Source organism: Manis javanica, chromosome 1 (assembly GCF_040802235.1).
Source record: "Manis javanica isolate MJ-LG chromosome 1, MJ_LKY, whole genome shotgun sequence".
NCBI classification, from domain to species: Eukaryota; Metazoa; Chordata; class Mammalia; order Pholidota; family Manidae; genus Manis; species Manis javanica.
Window position 1 is genome coordinate 240,013,777 of NC_133156.1, and position 18,379 is coordinate 240,032,155.

Sequence of the window (18,379 nt, forward strand, 5' to 3'; positions counted from 1 at the left end):
ACGTGGTCAGGGCTGAGAAGGGTCGGAAGAGCCACGGTGGGGCTGCCGTGGAGAAGGTGCTCTGCCGTCCTGGGAAAGCGGGGATTGCCCCCGATCAGAAGGCAGAGCGAGTCTGGGGCTGCTGGGTGGCCCCGGGGAGGGCAGTGCTGCCCTCTGGCCCCTGCAGCCCCTTCTCTCCCCTCCCCAGGCCCCCAGCCAGCATTCTTGCAGCTTTCTGCACACCAAGCTCATGCGCAATGCCTGGGGCCCGGAATGTTCCACCCCCCAACCTCTGCATCACGCTCACCTTAGGCACCAGCTCCGCACCACACACCTTGATTCTTTTCATCACAGCACCTGATACTCTCTAATGTCTTGTGTGTGTTTATTTGCTCATTATTGATTCCTCCCTGCAGAACGTAAGCCTCCTGAGAGCAGAGACCTTGATCGTACAATAAGATGCACCCAGTCCTGAACAATGAGAGGCCCACAGTAGGAGATCAATATCTAGTTCATGAGTATGAATGAGTGTGAATGAAGGCTGTGATGACAAGTGACGACCAGCTCTGATACTCTGGAAAGGACCCCAGAAAAGGTGAGGTCACTGAAGACTGTGGAAATGCAAACCTACATCCATTGTTACCCCACCATCAAACTATATATAAAATTCTACACCCCTGCATCCTAACAGTGAAAAGATCGGTGCCGTGAATATCAACACCTACCATGAACTCACAGACTAGTGTGAAAACCAAACACAAATTGCCCTCCGCAAACTCTATTGAGATACAGCCACCCAAAGAAACAGCTTTCTGCCTGATGGCATGAAATTATGGGAACAATGAGCTAATTGCTCTTTTATGTGTTAATGATTCATTAACCCTGGTATCACCTGCCTAATTAAATAACTCCAGCAACTGAATACATGATCCTGGATATTTTTCCCTTGTACTCTGTATACTAATCAGGTCCTAAGAGGCATCTAGCAAATGTGGTTTTCTCTTACTGTCTGATGACAGCTTCAAGGTGTGTGTCACTCTCCTGGCCTGAGAGGCTGAAGGACTAATAAATAGGCTTTCAAGCACCTCATCCAAAAGTGCCAGGTAATTAAAGGTATTTTTCAGTTTCTTTATACCATGTATCAGGCACTAATTGCCAAAATAACTAGGCCAAACATCCAGGTAACAAGGAATCAGAGAGGTCACATAGTCTTCCCAAGAAGTGGTTATCAAGTGTCCTGGCCACAATGAGCCATTAAAAATACTTCATGTAGCTTTGAGCAAAATGGAGAATTGCACGTCTGCCATGGTGGCCTTTACAAGCCTGTGCTTTGAGTCACCTAGTTGCGTGAACTTGCTCAAGATCTGTCACCTCCCAAAGTCCCTTTTTCATCGCACATGCAATGCGGATAAAAGTAGTATGTGCCTCACAAGTTCTGCTTTCAATCTGAGTAGCACAAAATGAGATAATGCATCATCCGGTGCTTCGCGAAACGCAGGCATGAAGGCCGAGCTCAGCTGGCAGTGACTGTTACGTCTGTGGTGTCAGGCTCTCCTCACCCTGCTGCAACTGCCTCACAGGACATCCTCACTGCCCCTTCCACGCAAAACCCAACAGAAAGACTCAAGAGAACCTAGCACCAAGAAGAGGCCTCATCACGTAAGCACGTCTTGGGGAGCATCTCATAATAAGCCAGTGGGACACATCGGGGTCTTGTCCATGTAGCACCTGAAAGATGCACTAACAGAGATGGCCCCGAAGTGACGTGACAGTAGATGTTTGCCTAAGGGTCTGCACAGAAGCATTTCTAGAGAGACACAGGATTGCCACTGATCGCAGAAGCCAATATGCAAAGTGCAGTCTTTACATTTCTTGTTTATCCATTAAGAGAAAGGGTTGCCCTGGGTCGCCTCCAAAGTTACTCAAATACTTCTATGGTGCTATGAATCAAAAAACAATCAGCTGTACTCCTTCCCAAAAATGTCAAAGGGTCTTAAAGGTTAGCCATTCTGGAGCAGTGATGCATGGGATGGGAAAGGGCAGGCGGATCAGCAGTCACCTTCACCCACCTGGCACCACCACCCGTAGTAATGTGGCGAGCCCTCAGTGCCTTCTGCCGCCTCTGCCTGGCTCAGGCTGCACGCGGGCTCCTGACGGGGAGCACGGGGCACAGGCGTCAAAAAAGGACCCAGACGAGGGTCTCATGACAGTCTTATGATCTCAGGTGCTTCAACAGGTGGGTCATGATTCTAAAATTCAGGATCTGTCCTTCTGAACATCTGGGAAGGAAGCAGGGGCACATGCGTGCCCAGCCCTCACTGAGGGCCCCCACCTGAGATGCCACTGGCAGGAGAGGGTCCTGCGTGGTAGCCCTCGTACTCTCCAGTAGCTGACCAGAATACGACAGGCCTTGCATGGAAGTTGCCAGAGCTAGAGGCACGGAGGGGACTCAGGCCCACCTGGGCCAGCAGTCCCACGTTCCCAGCAGGGCGCGGGGCCGGCAAGGTGTTGCCAGAGTCTGTCTCAAAGCCAAGGCGCTTGGATCCTGGACAACAGGCTCCTCTCTGCTCCCAAACAGCAACGCAGTTCAGACGCTTATGTTTCAACCCCTATCTCCTTAGTGGTTTATGTCTTTATATAAAGTGCAGAATGCTCCTTCTTCCCCCAAAGAACCTGAATTACCTGTGGCTCCCTGTATGTGACTTTCTCTCCCTCTTCTCACCATCACTGAATATGTGGTTAAGTTGTGCAGTTAAAAATGAAGGTGTACTTGTCTAGCCTGGATTAATACTTAGTCCATAGGCACACACCTGATCATCTGATCATCTACATTTGCCCTCTTACAGCACTAAACTATGTTTTCTACCTTTATCTTGCATCTACCTACCACTTCAGCATTTTATTAAAAATAAAAATAATAATAATAATAAAGGGAGAAATGTGGGATCAACATATAAATCAAGTACAAAAATCAAACGAATATTCATATTTGACCTGATTGTTTATAGTTCATGATGCGTGATCAAAACTGAAAGTTTCTGTGATGACTGCCCTTGTACTGTTCACCATGTAAGAAAGAATTTGTTCACGATGTAAGAACTTGTTTGTTATGCTTCAGAAGATTGGAGACTGACGAGAATTAGGCTTGAGATGGATTAATGATTGTGCATTGAGCATTGACCCTCCCTAAATTGAATTTTATTGTTGTTAACAACCATTTGATCAATAAATATGAGAGATGCCCTCTCAAAAAAAAAAAAAAAAAAGAATAGCAACCATGTCAAAAAAAAAAAAAAAAAAATGAAGGCGCAGGTAAATGTGGGCCTGTGGAGGGAGGAGAGTCACCCACAGCAGCCTCTGCAGCAAGCCCAGGAGAAGGGCGCAAGGCCGACCGGGCCGTCGGCAGAGGGGAGAAGGAAGGTGGCAGTCATGACAAGGGGCCCGGGGGATGGGCGTGAACTGAGGCCAGCCAGCCCCGTCCACCTGCCCCGAAACTGAGGCCCCCACTGAGCCGGGTCACGGCCTCCAAATGTCTCTGACAAAAGTGTAAACACATCACGTGGCAGGAAAAGGACGTCAGCCTTCTTCTACCGCAGCAGAGACGTCCGTGCAGGCCTGAGCCCCGGAGGGCAGGGGTCCGGGGAGCGGGAGGCAAGGGAAGGAGAAAGGGAAGAAAATGAGGGTGCAGAGGAGAGATACCCCCAAACAGAAGCATAGCTCCCTACACATAGGAAAGAATAAAGTTTACCACAGAATCAATAAAATGGAAAACAGAACAAAGAAATAGAGAAAACCAATAAAACCAAAAGTTGGTTCTTTGAGAAAATCAATAAAACTGATAAGCCTGCAGACAGACTGACCCAGAAAAATTCAGACAAGACACAAATGACCGACACCAGGGATGGGAGCCGGCACATGGCTTCTGAGCCACTGATACAGCAGGATAGGGAACTATCACAAACAACCTCGTGCCAATACATTTAACATCTTCGGTGAAATGGGCAATTTAAAAATTTGGTACACACATTGAAAGAAACTTACCGCTTGAGGAGCCCTATATCCATTACAGCAGCTGGATTTGCAGTCAAAACCCTTCCCACAAGACAACTCCAGGCCTCGATGGCATCACTATCTGCAAACATTAATGGAGGAACTGATACCAAACCCAGGGGAAGACGTGCAAGCACCCAGCCCCCTTCCCCTCCACAGGTGTCCCAGTTCTCTGAACGGTTCTAGAGGAACCCCATACTTGATTTGAAGGGATGCGAAGCGCCCAAGGAGGACAGGAGAAACACGGGAGCATTCTCCATCTTAATAAACTCCACTCCCTTCATTCAGTAAACTTACTCATTGTAACTCTTCTTGAGTAGAATTTCAAAGATGATGGTGCCAGTTTGGTATCTTACATAGATCCTACATTTTCACGTCTGACACTCAGAACGTGGGAAGCATCAGCCAGAATTCCAGGACATTAGACAGAGTCCTTTCAACACCCTGTAATAATATGCTTTGAGAAGCCAAGGGAAATGGCTGTCGCCCCGCCACCACCCATCACCCCCTCAAGCCCGCATCGCCCTGGTGTTCGGCATGCACCCCAGCACGAGGGAAAGGTGAGACAGACAGAAGCACCCACTCAGAATCAGGAAGCTGACCATCAGCCGCCAGCAGTGGGCAGGAAGGGCTGCTGTGGTGCAGCAGGAAGGCCCGGGAGCCCCTGTACAATGGAAACACCAAACTTGCTGGAGGTTGGAAGGTTTTGAGGTGCCACATGGAAAGGCTCTACCCACCACAGTGCCCGTCCCAGAGCGAGGGCTCAGTGAGGGCCCACTCTTCATGAGCAGTAACTAGGGGGGATCAGGACTGACTCTTGCCCTCCTCCCCTCGGCGGCCCAGCTCCGGTTTGCTCAGGGCAGAGGACAGCTCCACCCCGCAGTCGGGGCTGTCAGAGAATCCCCGGGCTTCCTTGGAAACTAAGTACCGACGCCCCAGAGCTGGGACAAGGTTCACTGTCTGGGGCCAACATGGGGTTTCAGCCACATGATTTTCCATGGCGCCAGTGGCCACAGAGCTGATTTGTGTGTCTCGCTCCCGTGGAGTCACTCCCTGCTGGAAAATGGAGTTATACGCTGGAATTGGTGCTCTGAGTGACTCCAGAATTGTTGACTCTGCAAAGCAGAGAAACCGTCCCATAGAAACAGACAGAAATATGATTTATGGAGCCTGCTATCTGTCCTGGTAAGTCCCCAATCAGAAGCAGGATCTGAACTAAAACCAACCCATAGGAAAAGACCCAAGGAGAGGAGAAAATGGGCCCCCAGAATTCTGCCAGGCCCCCAGAATTCCAGAAGGGCACCTCACTCATAGTTTCAGTCATTACTTCAGACCTATTTAGGCAGCAGGAACTGGGCTATGTCTCAGAGCTGCAGAGGTGAACCAGCCGCCACACCCCAACCCGACTTCACAGCGCTGGGAGCCCCGTGGGGTCACAGGCAACTACACAGGTAGCCCATGAACAAGTCAGCAAGTGCACACAGCACTGGACGGGGGCTCTGTCAAGGCAAGCAGGGGGCACTGAGGGACGAGAGGGCAGCCCCTAGTCCTCAGAGGCAGAGAAAGGAGGCCTCCTGGAGGAAGGGGCGTCCAGGCTGAGACCTGAATTATGAGGAAAGTCAGTCCACTGAAGAAGAAGTGTTAAATGAGGCAGGAAGAACAGTGCCCGTGAAATCCTGGTTAGATGCCAAGGTGCTTTGGGAAACTGAAATTTCAACGTGGACTGGACCCCAGACATGGAGGAAGGAGTGGCGAGAGGCAAGGCCAAGGAAGGGAACAAGGGCGGGTCAAGGGCCTTGACATTCATGGCAAAGAGTGCAGACTCCATCCCCTTGGAGAAAAGCGGCGTGCTTTGAAGCATCCTAACAAGGAAACTGATGTGATCAAACTGGAAAGGGACAGACTGGAAGCAAGAAAACCAGTTGGAGGGCACAAGACTCCCTCCAGGAACTGAGCTGGGAACCAAGAATCAGAGCAGGTGGCAGTAACGGAATGACAGAGAGCAGGAAGAATGGATGGGGTGGGGGGACTGCAGGATTGCCGGGAGAGCTAAGAGCTGAGAGAATCGTCTGGGTTTCTGGTTTTAGGAGTTGAGTGCATAATTCCATTCTCTGAAATACAGAACACAAAATAACAACTGGGTTTGAGAGCAGAAGACAGTGAGTCCAAACTTGGACATGCTGAGTTTGAGGTATCTTTGGGACACCCAAGTGGCACTGCCCTAAAGACAGAGAAGTGGACCCTGAGAGACACCAGGGAATCTTGGGCACATGGATGATAAGGGAAGTCATGGGAGCAGTGAGGGGAGGCACTGCCTGAATGCGGACAGTAAAGGAGCCAGGACAGCACTTTGGGGGATGCAGGTTTTCAAAGAACATACAATGACAATAATTCCACTAAAATTGGGAAGAAACAATCAGAGGAAACAAGAAGAGAGAAGAGTTTCAGAACACAGGAAAGAAATTATTTCAAGAATGAAAAAGAAGATCACACCCACCAGCATGATTATAACCAAAAAGGCTCAAATGTCCATCAGCTGTTGAATAGATAAATCAGATATGACATATTCATACAGTGGGATATTTTTCAGCCACAGAATGGAATAAAGAACTAATACACACTCCAATATGGGTAAACCTTGAAAACACTATGCTAAGTTTAAGAAGTCACATGTGAGAAGCCACACTGTGCATGACTCTATTTATATGAAATGTCCAGAGGAGGAAAATCCACAGAAATGGCTATTATTACTTATTGTCTTTTCTCATCCACTCAAGGGCTGTTTTCAAGCCATTCTTCCACTTCATCAGTTCACAAAAGATCCCAAATAGCCAAAGTAATTTTGAGAAAGAACAAAGCCGGACATATCACACTTTCTGGTTTCAAGCTATATTACAAAGCTATGATAATCAAAACAGTATGCTACCAACACAAAAACAGACATATAGATAAATGGAACAGAGAGCCCAGAAATAAACCTATGTTTATTTCCACAAAGGAAATTTTCAACGAAGGAACCAACATAAACAATGAGGAAGGGACAGTCTCTTCAAAAAATGGTGTGGGAAGAACTGGACAGCCACATGCAAAAGAATGAAACTGGACCCCTGTCTTACACCACACACAAAAATGAACTCAAAAAGGATTAAATTTCTAGGTAATAAAAGTGAAAATAAACATGTGGGACCACATCAAACTGAAAAGTTTCTGCTCAGCAAAGGACACCATCAACAAAATGAAAATACAACCTATTGAATGCAAAAAAATATTTGCAAACCTCATATCTGATAAGGGGTTAATATCCAAAATATACAAAGAACTCATACAACTCAGTATCAAAAACAACCCAGTTTGAAAATGGGCAGAGGACTTGAATAATCATTTTTCCAAAGAAGACATACAAAATGGCCAAAGGGTATAAGACAAGGTGCTCAGCATCACTGCTCAGCAGGGAACTGCAGACCAAACCCGCAGAGACGTTGCCTCACCCCTAAGAGGGTGGCTGTCATCATAAATGCCCGTGGTGCAGAATGTTGGCCAAGGCATGTAGAAAGGGACCTCATTCCCTGTTGGTGGGATTGTGACCTAGTACAGTTTACACTACGGTAACCAGTATGGAGGGTCCTCAAAACACTGAAACTAGAACTACCACATGACCCAGCGATCCCACTTTTGGGTATTTACCCAAAGGATTTGACACCATTTTCGTGAAGAGATATTTGCACACCCATGTTCCCTGCAGCATTTTTCACAATAGCTAAGATGTGGAAGCAATGTATCTGACAGTAGATGAATGGATAAAGAAAATGTGCTTTATATAATATATGAACACACCATGAAAAAGAAGGAACTTCTGCCATTTGCAACAGAGTAAATGAAAATGGAGGGCGTTGTGCTAAGAGAAAGACAAAGACAGCACAATGTCATTTATATGTGACATCTGAGTAAGTCAAACTCATAGAAACAGAGAATACGAAGATGGTTTCCAGGGGCTGGGGGTGTAGGGACATAGGGAGAGGCTGATGGAAGGACACAAACTTTCTGTTATAAGGTGGATACGGTTTGAGGAGCTAATGTATAACATGGTGACTACAGTTGATGACACTTGTACTGCATAACTGAAATCCACTCAGCAAGTAGGATTTAAATGTTCTCACCAAAAAAGGGAAGGGAAGGGAAGAAAGAAAACGACAGGTAAGCATGTGAGGGGGCGGAGGTGTTCATGAACCCAAGGGGGCAAGAAGCACACCGAGTCATGACGTCACTCACACCTTAAATGTCTTACACTTGCATGTGTCAATCATGCCTCAACAAAGCTGAAAACAACGGTGTACGCCACTTAGTAGAACGCTCTGAGTCCACTCGAAAGTATTAGAGGAGCACATTTCTTGGCATGTAAAGATTTTATGATACATTGTTAAGTAAAAAGGGATTCATAAAAAATAGTACGTAAATATGCCCTCACTTTTGCTTAAATAAACATATTAATAAAACTAGAAGTGTACACACAGGCATATGTCTATATACGTTAGAAGCATATAGAAAACCATGTGGTTGATGGCTGGGTGATGGGATTTGGGGTGTGTTTTCTTTTAAATTATATACATTTTCTCATTTCTCTACAATGAGCATGAATTCCATAGTACTTCTCTTTTTTTTTTTTAGCAGAAACAGAAGCTTCCCAGAACTGTGCTCAGGACAAGTCAACAGCGAAACACAAGAGCCGGTGGCAGGGCCCCCAGGAGACCCGGAGCCGAGGGTCCGCTCGGTCAGCCCGAAAGCACCTCTCATGAGTCTTCAAAGCAAAGGGGGGTCCCATTCCCCGTGTTTTCAATGAGGTAAGGAATCACAGAAAACACTTTGTAAACAGGTACATTAAAAGTTAATTTTAAAATATCCTTTGTTAGACTCGTGGGTAGCTGCTGTTTTCTGGAAAACTCATCTCGGCAAATCAGCAAATCCCTTCCTTGTCTCCAGTGACAACTGGAGATAAATAGGATCTAAATCAACGCTGTGATGTTTCAGTACCGGACAGGCCCACGGGCGGAGCGGAGGCAGCACAGCCCCCTCGGAGGGACAGACGGAGCTGGCTCATCCGATCCTGGACGTGCGCAGAAAGGCACGGGGGGGTCCTCTGAATCCTGCCTGAACCCACACCGCCTGAGACCGCAAACCCAGCTCAGGAGGGGGCGATACAAGTCACTGAATTAAAGTGAGACCAAGGACGTTTTTCTCATTAAAACCACCATGACACAATCATTGGAAGCCGAGGTCCCAAGAGCATCTGTTTCAAGTCTAATTTTCCTTGTCCTTCCGTTTTCTGAAATGTAATTTCAATTCATTCTATTGAAGTTTTTATAAATCACTTCTGCAGTCACATTAAGTGTACATTATGGTATTCTAATTAATTTTAAGTAAATTTCTAAAGTGAATCAAAGTCTCTTGAGAAGTTTCTTCAATTTTCCCACTCCTTTATCTTGACCAAAATGGAAATCCTTTGAGGGAATACAGAAAGCAAGGCATTTCTGCTCCATATCACTGCATCACAAAGCGAGGCAGAGTAACCCACAAACACTGAAACATTGATGGCCATTATAGACCTCAAATTTGGAAGGGGTGAGCTACTCGAACTTAGATGCATTGTGAGGAGGAGGGGTATCAACTATTTCTTGTGCCTCTGCGACATGCTAAGCAGTGTGCTAAATGTTTCACACAGAGCATCTCATTCATCCTGACAACATGCTGAGAGGTGTTATCTGAGGTCTAATCACATGTCAGGAATCACTCAACCACGCCTCTAGCAAGGGACATTCAAGCTGTTCCCAGGCTTTTGCAACCACACGCCAAAACGATTGTCACTGTAAAAATCCTCACGCCCCATGTATGAGCAGGCCCGTGCTGTCCACCAAATGATCCAGGTGGAACACGAGCAGGACAGACCACACGTGGCCCTGCCTGCCGATAGACCACCAGGAACTTCCAGTAAAAGGCTCACAATGCCCCTGGGCACCCACGTCTCTAGTGGTCTCCCTGCTTGTAGAGCTTCTCCACTCACCCCAGAAAGAGGGGGCAGCAGAGGGACAAGGCCTCCCTTCCAGGGCTCATTCTGGGGCATCAGCTCCCCTCGGCCCTTTGCACAACCTTGGAGAACCACGTCTCACTAAACCCCACATCTCAGTGTCCCTGGTGGAGCCCAAGTGGCGCCACACCCCCCGACGCTACGCGGCCCGCCTCCACCCCACTGCGCACAGCGCTTCCCTTTCTGTAAGGTTAGTGCTTCAATGTCCATAAGATTACTTCATGGAGTCGGTTAATTCCATGATTTAAATAGAAGAAGCTCATTTAATACTGAAGGCTGCACAGTGCAGAACCGTCCTTCCCTGGGGAAAGATTGACGGAGGTGCTGGAATCCTGCGTGGAATACTTGGGTTTCAGGCCAAGCTCTGTTACTAACTAGCTACCTAACTTTGCACATGTCGATCGCCCTTTCTTGAGTTCTCTATTCATCTCTTAAACGGCAGTCATTAAGACCTGCTCTACCTTACGGGGTTGCTAGTGTTCCATGTTCCCAGAGGAGACTGTAGGTGTGAACATGTGGTGAGGACATCAACCACCCACATTCCATGCTAACGCGAGAGGACAAAAGCGCCACGCACAGCGCCAAGCTGCAAGGACTGAGGGCCACCAGTGCCCGGGGAGGTGTGGGGAGTGTCGGGCCCGGCTGAGCGGGCAGGGGCCTCACCAGGGAGCCCACGGAGGCCGAGCCTTCAGGGTCTGGCATCTCACCAGAGCATTTTTACTCCTAGAATAAGACCATCAACAAAATCAATAAGTACACATCTTTCAGCCATTATGTTTTATATTATCTCCAGAATTAATATGTGAATCCCTAAAAACCACAAAGCAGGCAAAACATGGGTTAGTAAGTAGTAGCAAATGAGAAGAGGTGACCAAACAGACACAGGCAGCTCAGGTAAGGAAAGAGCAGTGCCCACAGGGGAGGCCGGCACGCCAGCCGGAGGCTGGGGGCTCTTCTCCCTCATCCGGGACAGCAGCACACAGGTCACAGTGTCAGCGGACAGCAGATTCCCTGGACCAAATCCTGGTTTTAGGCAATGCTCTCGGTGATGGCTCATTCAGTGCTGGCTACACTACCAACACAGGTGTGTGAAAATGCCACACTCCCACCAAAACAAGAACTTACATATCAAATGACAATGATCACAATCCATTTTTAGGGAGTGCCTTCTTCCTCAAAAGGAGAGGGCGACAAGACTGACCAAGGAAGAAACACAAAAGTTAAACAAACCAATTACAAGCAAAGAAATTGAAACAGTAATCAAAAAACTACCCAAGAACAAAACCCCGGGGCCAGACGGATTTACCTCGGAATTTTATCAGACACACAGAGAAGACATAATACCCATTCTCCTTAAAGTGTTCCACAAAATAGAAGAAGAGGGAATACTCCCAAACTCATTCTATGAAGCCAACATCACCCTAATACCAAAACCAGGAAAAGACCCCACCAAAAAAGAAAATTACAGACCAATATCCCTGATGAATGTAGATGCAAAAATACTCAATAAAATATTAGCAAACAGAATTCAACAGTATATCAAGAGGATCATACACCATGACCAAGTGGGGTTCATCCCAGGGATGCAAGGATGGTACAACATTCGAAAATCCATCAACATCATCCACCACATCAACAAAAAGAAAGACAAAAACCACATAATCATCTCCATAGATGCTGAAAAAGCATTTGACAAAATTCAACATCCATTCATGATAAAAACTCTCAGCAAAATGGGAATAGAGGGCAAGTACCTCAACATAATAAAGGCCATATATGATAAACCCACAGCCAGCATTATACTGAACAGCGAGAAGCTGAAAGCATTTCCACTGAGATCGGGAACCAGACAGGGATGCCCACTCTCCCCACTGTTATTTAACATAGTACTGGAGGTCCTAGCCACGGCAATCAGACAAAACAAAGAAATACAAGGAATCCAGATTGGTAAAGAAGAAGTTAAACTGTCACTATTTGCAGATGATATGATACTGTACATAAAAAACCCTAAAGACTCCACTCCAAAACTACTAGAACTGATATCGGAATACAGCAAAGTTGCAGGATACAAAATCAACACACAGAAATCTGTAGCTTTCCTATACACTAACAACGAATCAATAGAAAGAGAAATCAGGAAAACAATTCCATTCACCATTGCATCAAAAAGAATAAAATACCTAGGAATAAACCTAACCAAGGAAGTGAAAGACTTATACTCTGAAAACTACAAGTCACTCTTAAGAGAAATTAAAGGGGACACTAATAAATGGAAACTCATCCCATGCTCATGGCTAGGAAGAATTAATATCGTCAAAATGGCCATCCTGCTGAAAGCAATATACAAATTTGATGCAATCCCTCTCAAATTACCAGCAACATTCTTCAATGAATTGGAACAAATAATTCAAAAATTCATATGGAAACACCAAAGACCCCGAATAGCCAAAGCAATCCTGAAAAAGAAGAATAAAGTAGGGGGGATCTCACTCCCCAACTTCAAGCTCTACTACAAAGCCATAGTAATCAAGACAATTTGGTACTGGCACAAGAACAGAGCCACAGACCAGTGGAACAGATTAGAGACCCCAGAAATTAACCCAAACATATATGGTCAATTAATATTTGATAAAGGAGCCATGGACATACAATGGCAAAATGACAGTCTCTTCAACAGATGGTGCTGGCAAAACTGGACAGCTACATGTAGGAGAATGAAACTGGACCATTGTCTAACCCCATATACAAAGGTAAACTCAAAATGGATCAAAGACCTGAATGTAAGTCACGAAACCATTAAACTCTTGGAAAAAAACATAGGCAAAAACCTCTTAGACATAAACATGAGTGATCTCTTCTTGAACATATCTCCCCGGGCAAGGAAAACAACAGCAAAAATGAGCAAGTGGGACTACATTAAGCTGAAAAGCTTCTGTACAGCGAAAGACACCATCAATAGAACAAAAAGGAACCCTACAGTATGGGAGAATATATTTGAAAATGACAGATCTGATAAAGGCTTGACGTCCAGAATATATAAAGAGCTCACACGCCTCAACAAACAAAAAACAAATAACCCAATTAAAAAATGGGCAGAGGAACTGAACAGACAGTTCTCCAAAAAAGAAATACAGATGGCCAAGAGACACATGAAAAGATGCTCCACATCGCTAATTATCAGAGAAATGCAAATTAAAACTACAATGAGGTATCACCTCACACCAGTAAGGATAGCTGCCATCCAAAAGACAAACAACAACAAATGTTGGCGAGGCTGTGGAGAAAGGGGAACCCTCCTACACTGCTGGTGGGAATGTAAATTAGTTCAACCATTGTGGAAAGCAGTATGGAGGTGCATCAAAATGCTCAAAACAGACCTACCATTTGACCCAGGAATTCCACTCCTAGGAATTTACCCTAAGAACGCTGCAATCAAGTTTGAGAAAGACAGATGCACTCCTATGTTTATCGCAGCACTATTTACAATAGCCAAGAATTGGAAGCAACCTAAATGTCCATCTGTAGATGAATGGATAAAGAAGATGTGGTACATATACACAATGGAATACTACTCAGCCATAAGAAGTGGAAAAATCCAACCATTTGCAGCAACATGGATGGAGCTGGAGAGTATTATGCTCAGTGAAATAAGCCAAGCGGAGAAAGAGAAATACCAAATGATTTCACTCATCTGAGGAGTATAGGAACAAAGGAAAAACTGAAGGAACAAAACAGCAGCAGAATTACAGAACCCAAAAATGGACTAACAGGTACCAAAGGGAAAGGAACTGGGGAGGATGGGTGGGCAGGGAGGGATAAGGGGGGGGAAGAAGAAGGGGGGTATTAAGATTAGCATGCATGGGGGGGAGGGAGAAAGGGGAGGGTGGGCTGCACAACACAGAGAGGACAAGTAGTGACTCTACCACATTTTGCTAAGCTGATGGACAGTAACCGTAATGTGGTTGTTAGGGGGGACCTGATATAGGGGAGAGCATAGTAAACATAGTATTCTTCAGGTAAGTGTAGATTAAAAATTTAAAAAAAAAAAAAGAAAGAAAGAAAGAAAAGGGGGATTACTCCTTAACAGGATAAAACTATTGGTAAATCAATGATCAACGCATGCGTTAAATATCCTTAATGTTGATCACTTAAAGGGTGTCAGATGATCAGCTATGGAGGTACTCTTTTCTGATAATATTCCTTTCTCTTAATTAAAAAAAAAAAAAAAAAAGCAGTTACTGTGTGCTGACCTCCAATGAGTTCTGCACAGTGGTATAGAGGGCATGTCAAAGTGTGGGCAAAGGGTCTGTTTGTTTCTACGCAGAAGATCAAGGCCTAGCTTGGATACCCAGAAAATGAACTAAGATACGACATGAGGAGGAGCTTCCGGCATCAGCACTCTCTGGAGGACTCGTGCCGGGGGATGATCATCAAAAAGCCTCCACAGGGATCCGGACGATGCTGCGGTTGTGGCTGCATCCAGCCCACCGTCTCCTGGACTTGCCATAAGAAGGAGGAGGGAGATGTCTAGGCTGGCATGTGCATACAGTGAGACAACGAATTTGACTGGATCTGTACTGTTGGAACTCAACCAGGAGTTGGGAGGGGTGCAAGTTGTAGCACCCCAAAATCTCATGACTATAGACTATCTATGGTTAAAAGAACATATGGGATGTGAACAGATCCCAGAAATGGGCTGCTTTAATTTGTCTGATGGTTCAAGTACAGTTGGAAAATATCCATCATATCATAGATAAATTTTCACAAATGCCTAGGGTGCCTAAATGGTTTTCTTGGCTTTACTGGAGATGGCTGGTAATTATAGATTTGCTTTGTTTATGTCACCGTATTCCTATTATGTTAATATGTGTGTGCAAATTAGTTAGTAGTTTAAAACCTATACATACTTAAGGTACTATACAAGAAGATATGTCAAAGAAATAATCAATCCTCCCAAGTTTCCTTCATATGCTACATCTATAGCTTTTCTTCTTCCTTCCTAATTACAAACCTTAAATAGAATTCATGCCTCATATCGAATTTACCGAGTATCATAATTCCTCCAGGTGGTAAAGATACCTCGAGACAAGTGCTGGGCATAGAAGCCACAGGGCATAAATCTGCAAAGAAGTAAAAAGCTAACCTTTGCAAACAATATGGCTTCTCTCTCACTTACCAACTTTACATTTCCCTGTATGGCCCCGGAAGATGACTGGTTAGCCAGAGACGGGTAAGATTCCTCAAGGGAGGAACAACCTAAGACAGGCACAGTCGCAGGGGGGCCATCAGGTGAGAATTTGGGGATCAACAGAGGTGAGGCTCAGAACCTCACCCCCCCTGCTTTGAGAGAAATCTTCTGCATCCGTGGATGTCTTGCTGCCCTTGTCTAGCCTGGATTAATACTTAGTCCATAGGCACACACCTGATCATCTGATCATCTACATTTGCCTTCTTACAGCACTAAACTATGTTTTCTACCTTTATCTTGCATCTACCTACCACTTCAGCATTTTATTAAAAATAAAAATAATAATAATAATAGGAGAAATGTGGGATCAACATATAAATCAAGTACAAAAATCAAATGAATATTCATATTTGACCTGATGGTTTATAGGTCATATTGCATGATCAAAACCGAAAGTTTCTGTGATGAATGCCCTTGTACTGTTCACCATGTAAGAATTTATTCACTCTGTAAGAATTCGTTCACCATGTAAGAACTTGTTCGTTATGCTTCAGAAGATTGGAGACTGACGAGAATTAGGCTTGAGATGGATTAATGATTGTACATTGAGCATTGACCCCCCTATACTGAATTTTATTGTTGTTAACAACCATTTGATCAATAAATATGAGAGATGCCCTCTCAAAAAAAAAAAAAAAAAAAAAAGGAGAGGGCGAGGGGTGGTGAGCACCAAGCACCCCCAGGCCTTGCCCGCTGCACGTTCTGCTGTTCACCTCAACACCCAAGGGTCATCACTGGCTTTCTCACATGCCACTGGAGGCGGTATGTGTTTTTAGAAAACTTTCTGGCGGTAAATTTAAATAGGTTAAAATCGTGCATCTAAGTCCACCTCTCTACAAACAATCGTGACTGTGAGCAAATATGCCTCAATTAAGGGTCTATTATATTCCTGTTTACAACAGTGAAAAGTAAGAGCGAAAGGTCTGCTGGCAGGGGTGGGCTCAGTAATTATGATAGATTCACAAGATGGAATGTTTTACAGCCACTAAAAATCATGTTGACCACCAGTCACTTCTCAGAGTCTCTCTGCCTGGCTTATGTCACTTCTCATAATACCCTCTAGGTCCATCCATGTCGTCATAAACAGCAGGATTTCTTTGTCATGGCTGAATAGTATTCCATTGTGTGCATGTTCCACCTCTTCTTCCTCCATTCACCTGCTGACGGACACTGGCGGCCACCACAGGGAGCGTCGGGGTGGGTGGGCGAAACAGGTGGACAGGATAAAGAGGCACAAAATCTCAATCATAATATAAATGAGTCACAGGATGAAAGTACTGCCTAGAGAATATAGTCAACAATTCGGTGACAACCCTCTATGTTGACAGGTAGTAACTATACTAGTTGGGGTGAGCACCTAATAATGCAGATAACCGTCAAATCACTATGTTGTATACTTGTAACCGATGTAATATTGCATATCAACTATACTTCAATAAAAGAAAAGAACCCTAAAAAATGTTGCAAAAATCATGTTGCAAAAGGTCATTTACAAATGTGAAAATGATCATGGCATGCAGTACATAAAAAGCAGATCAGAATAATAAATGAATAAAAAGCAGATTATTGATAGATTCTTCTTCGGTAAATATATGTACACATCTATATATACACTATGTGTGTTTCTGTGTACATATATTTGCTACTTATGTGTGAATAAACAGTGAAATGGACATGAGAGAATGTAAAGAGTGGTGGTCTTTGGGAGGTAGCATTGTAGATGATTTTCACTTTTTTTATTGAGCTTTTCTGTACAGCATTTTTGATGTTTCTCTCAATAATAACTACTTTTATAGGCAGATTTTTTAATGAGAAAGCATAAATTCCAAAGAAAAATCACAAAAGTCCTTTTAGGCAACCGTGGTCCCACTGGTGTGAGCACATGGCAATCGCATGCAGGCTTTGGGGGGATAAGGGCCACAGGGCTTAAAATCTTGGGTGGTTGTTTCACATTAGGCACGTCAACCAACCTCTCTGATCAAAGCTTCCTCAACTAGAAAACAAGAAGTTTTGACTAAATAATCTGGAAGCTTCCTTCCTATTCTAAAAGGATAAATGTTACCTTATATCATATCTTATTTTTCAAATCACCGACATGCACAAAGGTTAAGCATAGACTCAGACTTGGACAGATGCCCCGAGGGCCCTTTCCAGAGGTGGTGCTGGGTCTCCCTGCCCCTCCTAGAGAAGGGTGAGCAGGTGCCTAGGTGTTAGGAATGATCATATGCATTTCCACACTCTTTATCAAGCCAGGAAAGTCAGTGATGCCAGAATTGCTTTCTTGTTGGAATCTTGCCTTCCTGTCCCTGGCCAGTTATGACTTAAGATGGATGGGTAATAAATCTGACCTGCTTCATCGCACGGCCTCGTGCAGACCCGAGGGAGGCAGCTCGATGCTTCTGCTTGCGATCATGCTGGGGCCACCAAAGGTCCTCACCGGACCACTGGGGACGGTCCAAGGACACAGAAGCCCTGCTTCTTTAAAACAGGGAGGAAGAGAACCGACATTGGCCCGCGCTGGTGCCTTATGTATATCCCCACATTCAATCCCGCGACAGTCCTCTCAGGTCAGGCTAACATCTCCAGTGCACGGAGGGGAAACAAAAACGGCCAAACCACCACGCAGAGAGGCGAACGCTCTGGACCCCTCTCACCTTAGAAACACTCCACAAAAATCACAAGTCCATTTGTTTAAGTAAAAATAATGTTACATCCTAAATATCCACAGACTATCTTGTGTAAAACCTGGCAATTTTTGTTGCTTATTTTAAAGGGTCGGTCACCTTTAGCTTATGTGTTAAATAGGTTTTTTTTTTTAATCAAGTGCTGTGAACACTGATGGGAATTTCCATCTTGTAGGCCTCCCAAATGTCGATCGAATACAAAAATATTGAGAACTTGGGGCAAATCTTTAAATTTAGCAATATAATTAGCTTCAACATTGTGCAACTGAAAATAACTTTCCCTGACACTGGTCTTTCCAAATACCCAAAAACAAGAGAAAAGTGAAAAGTTCTAACAAA

General features: G+C 44.9%; 1 protein-coding gene across 3 annotated transcripts in view; it reads right to left on the reverse strand.

Annotated features, from left to right (window-relative positions):
- Positions 1 to 18,379, reverse strand: part of DCDC2C (doublecortin domain containing 2C) — a 114,040-nt gene that overhangs the window by 88,906 nt on the left and 6,755 nt on the right. The window lies entirely within an intron of this gene.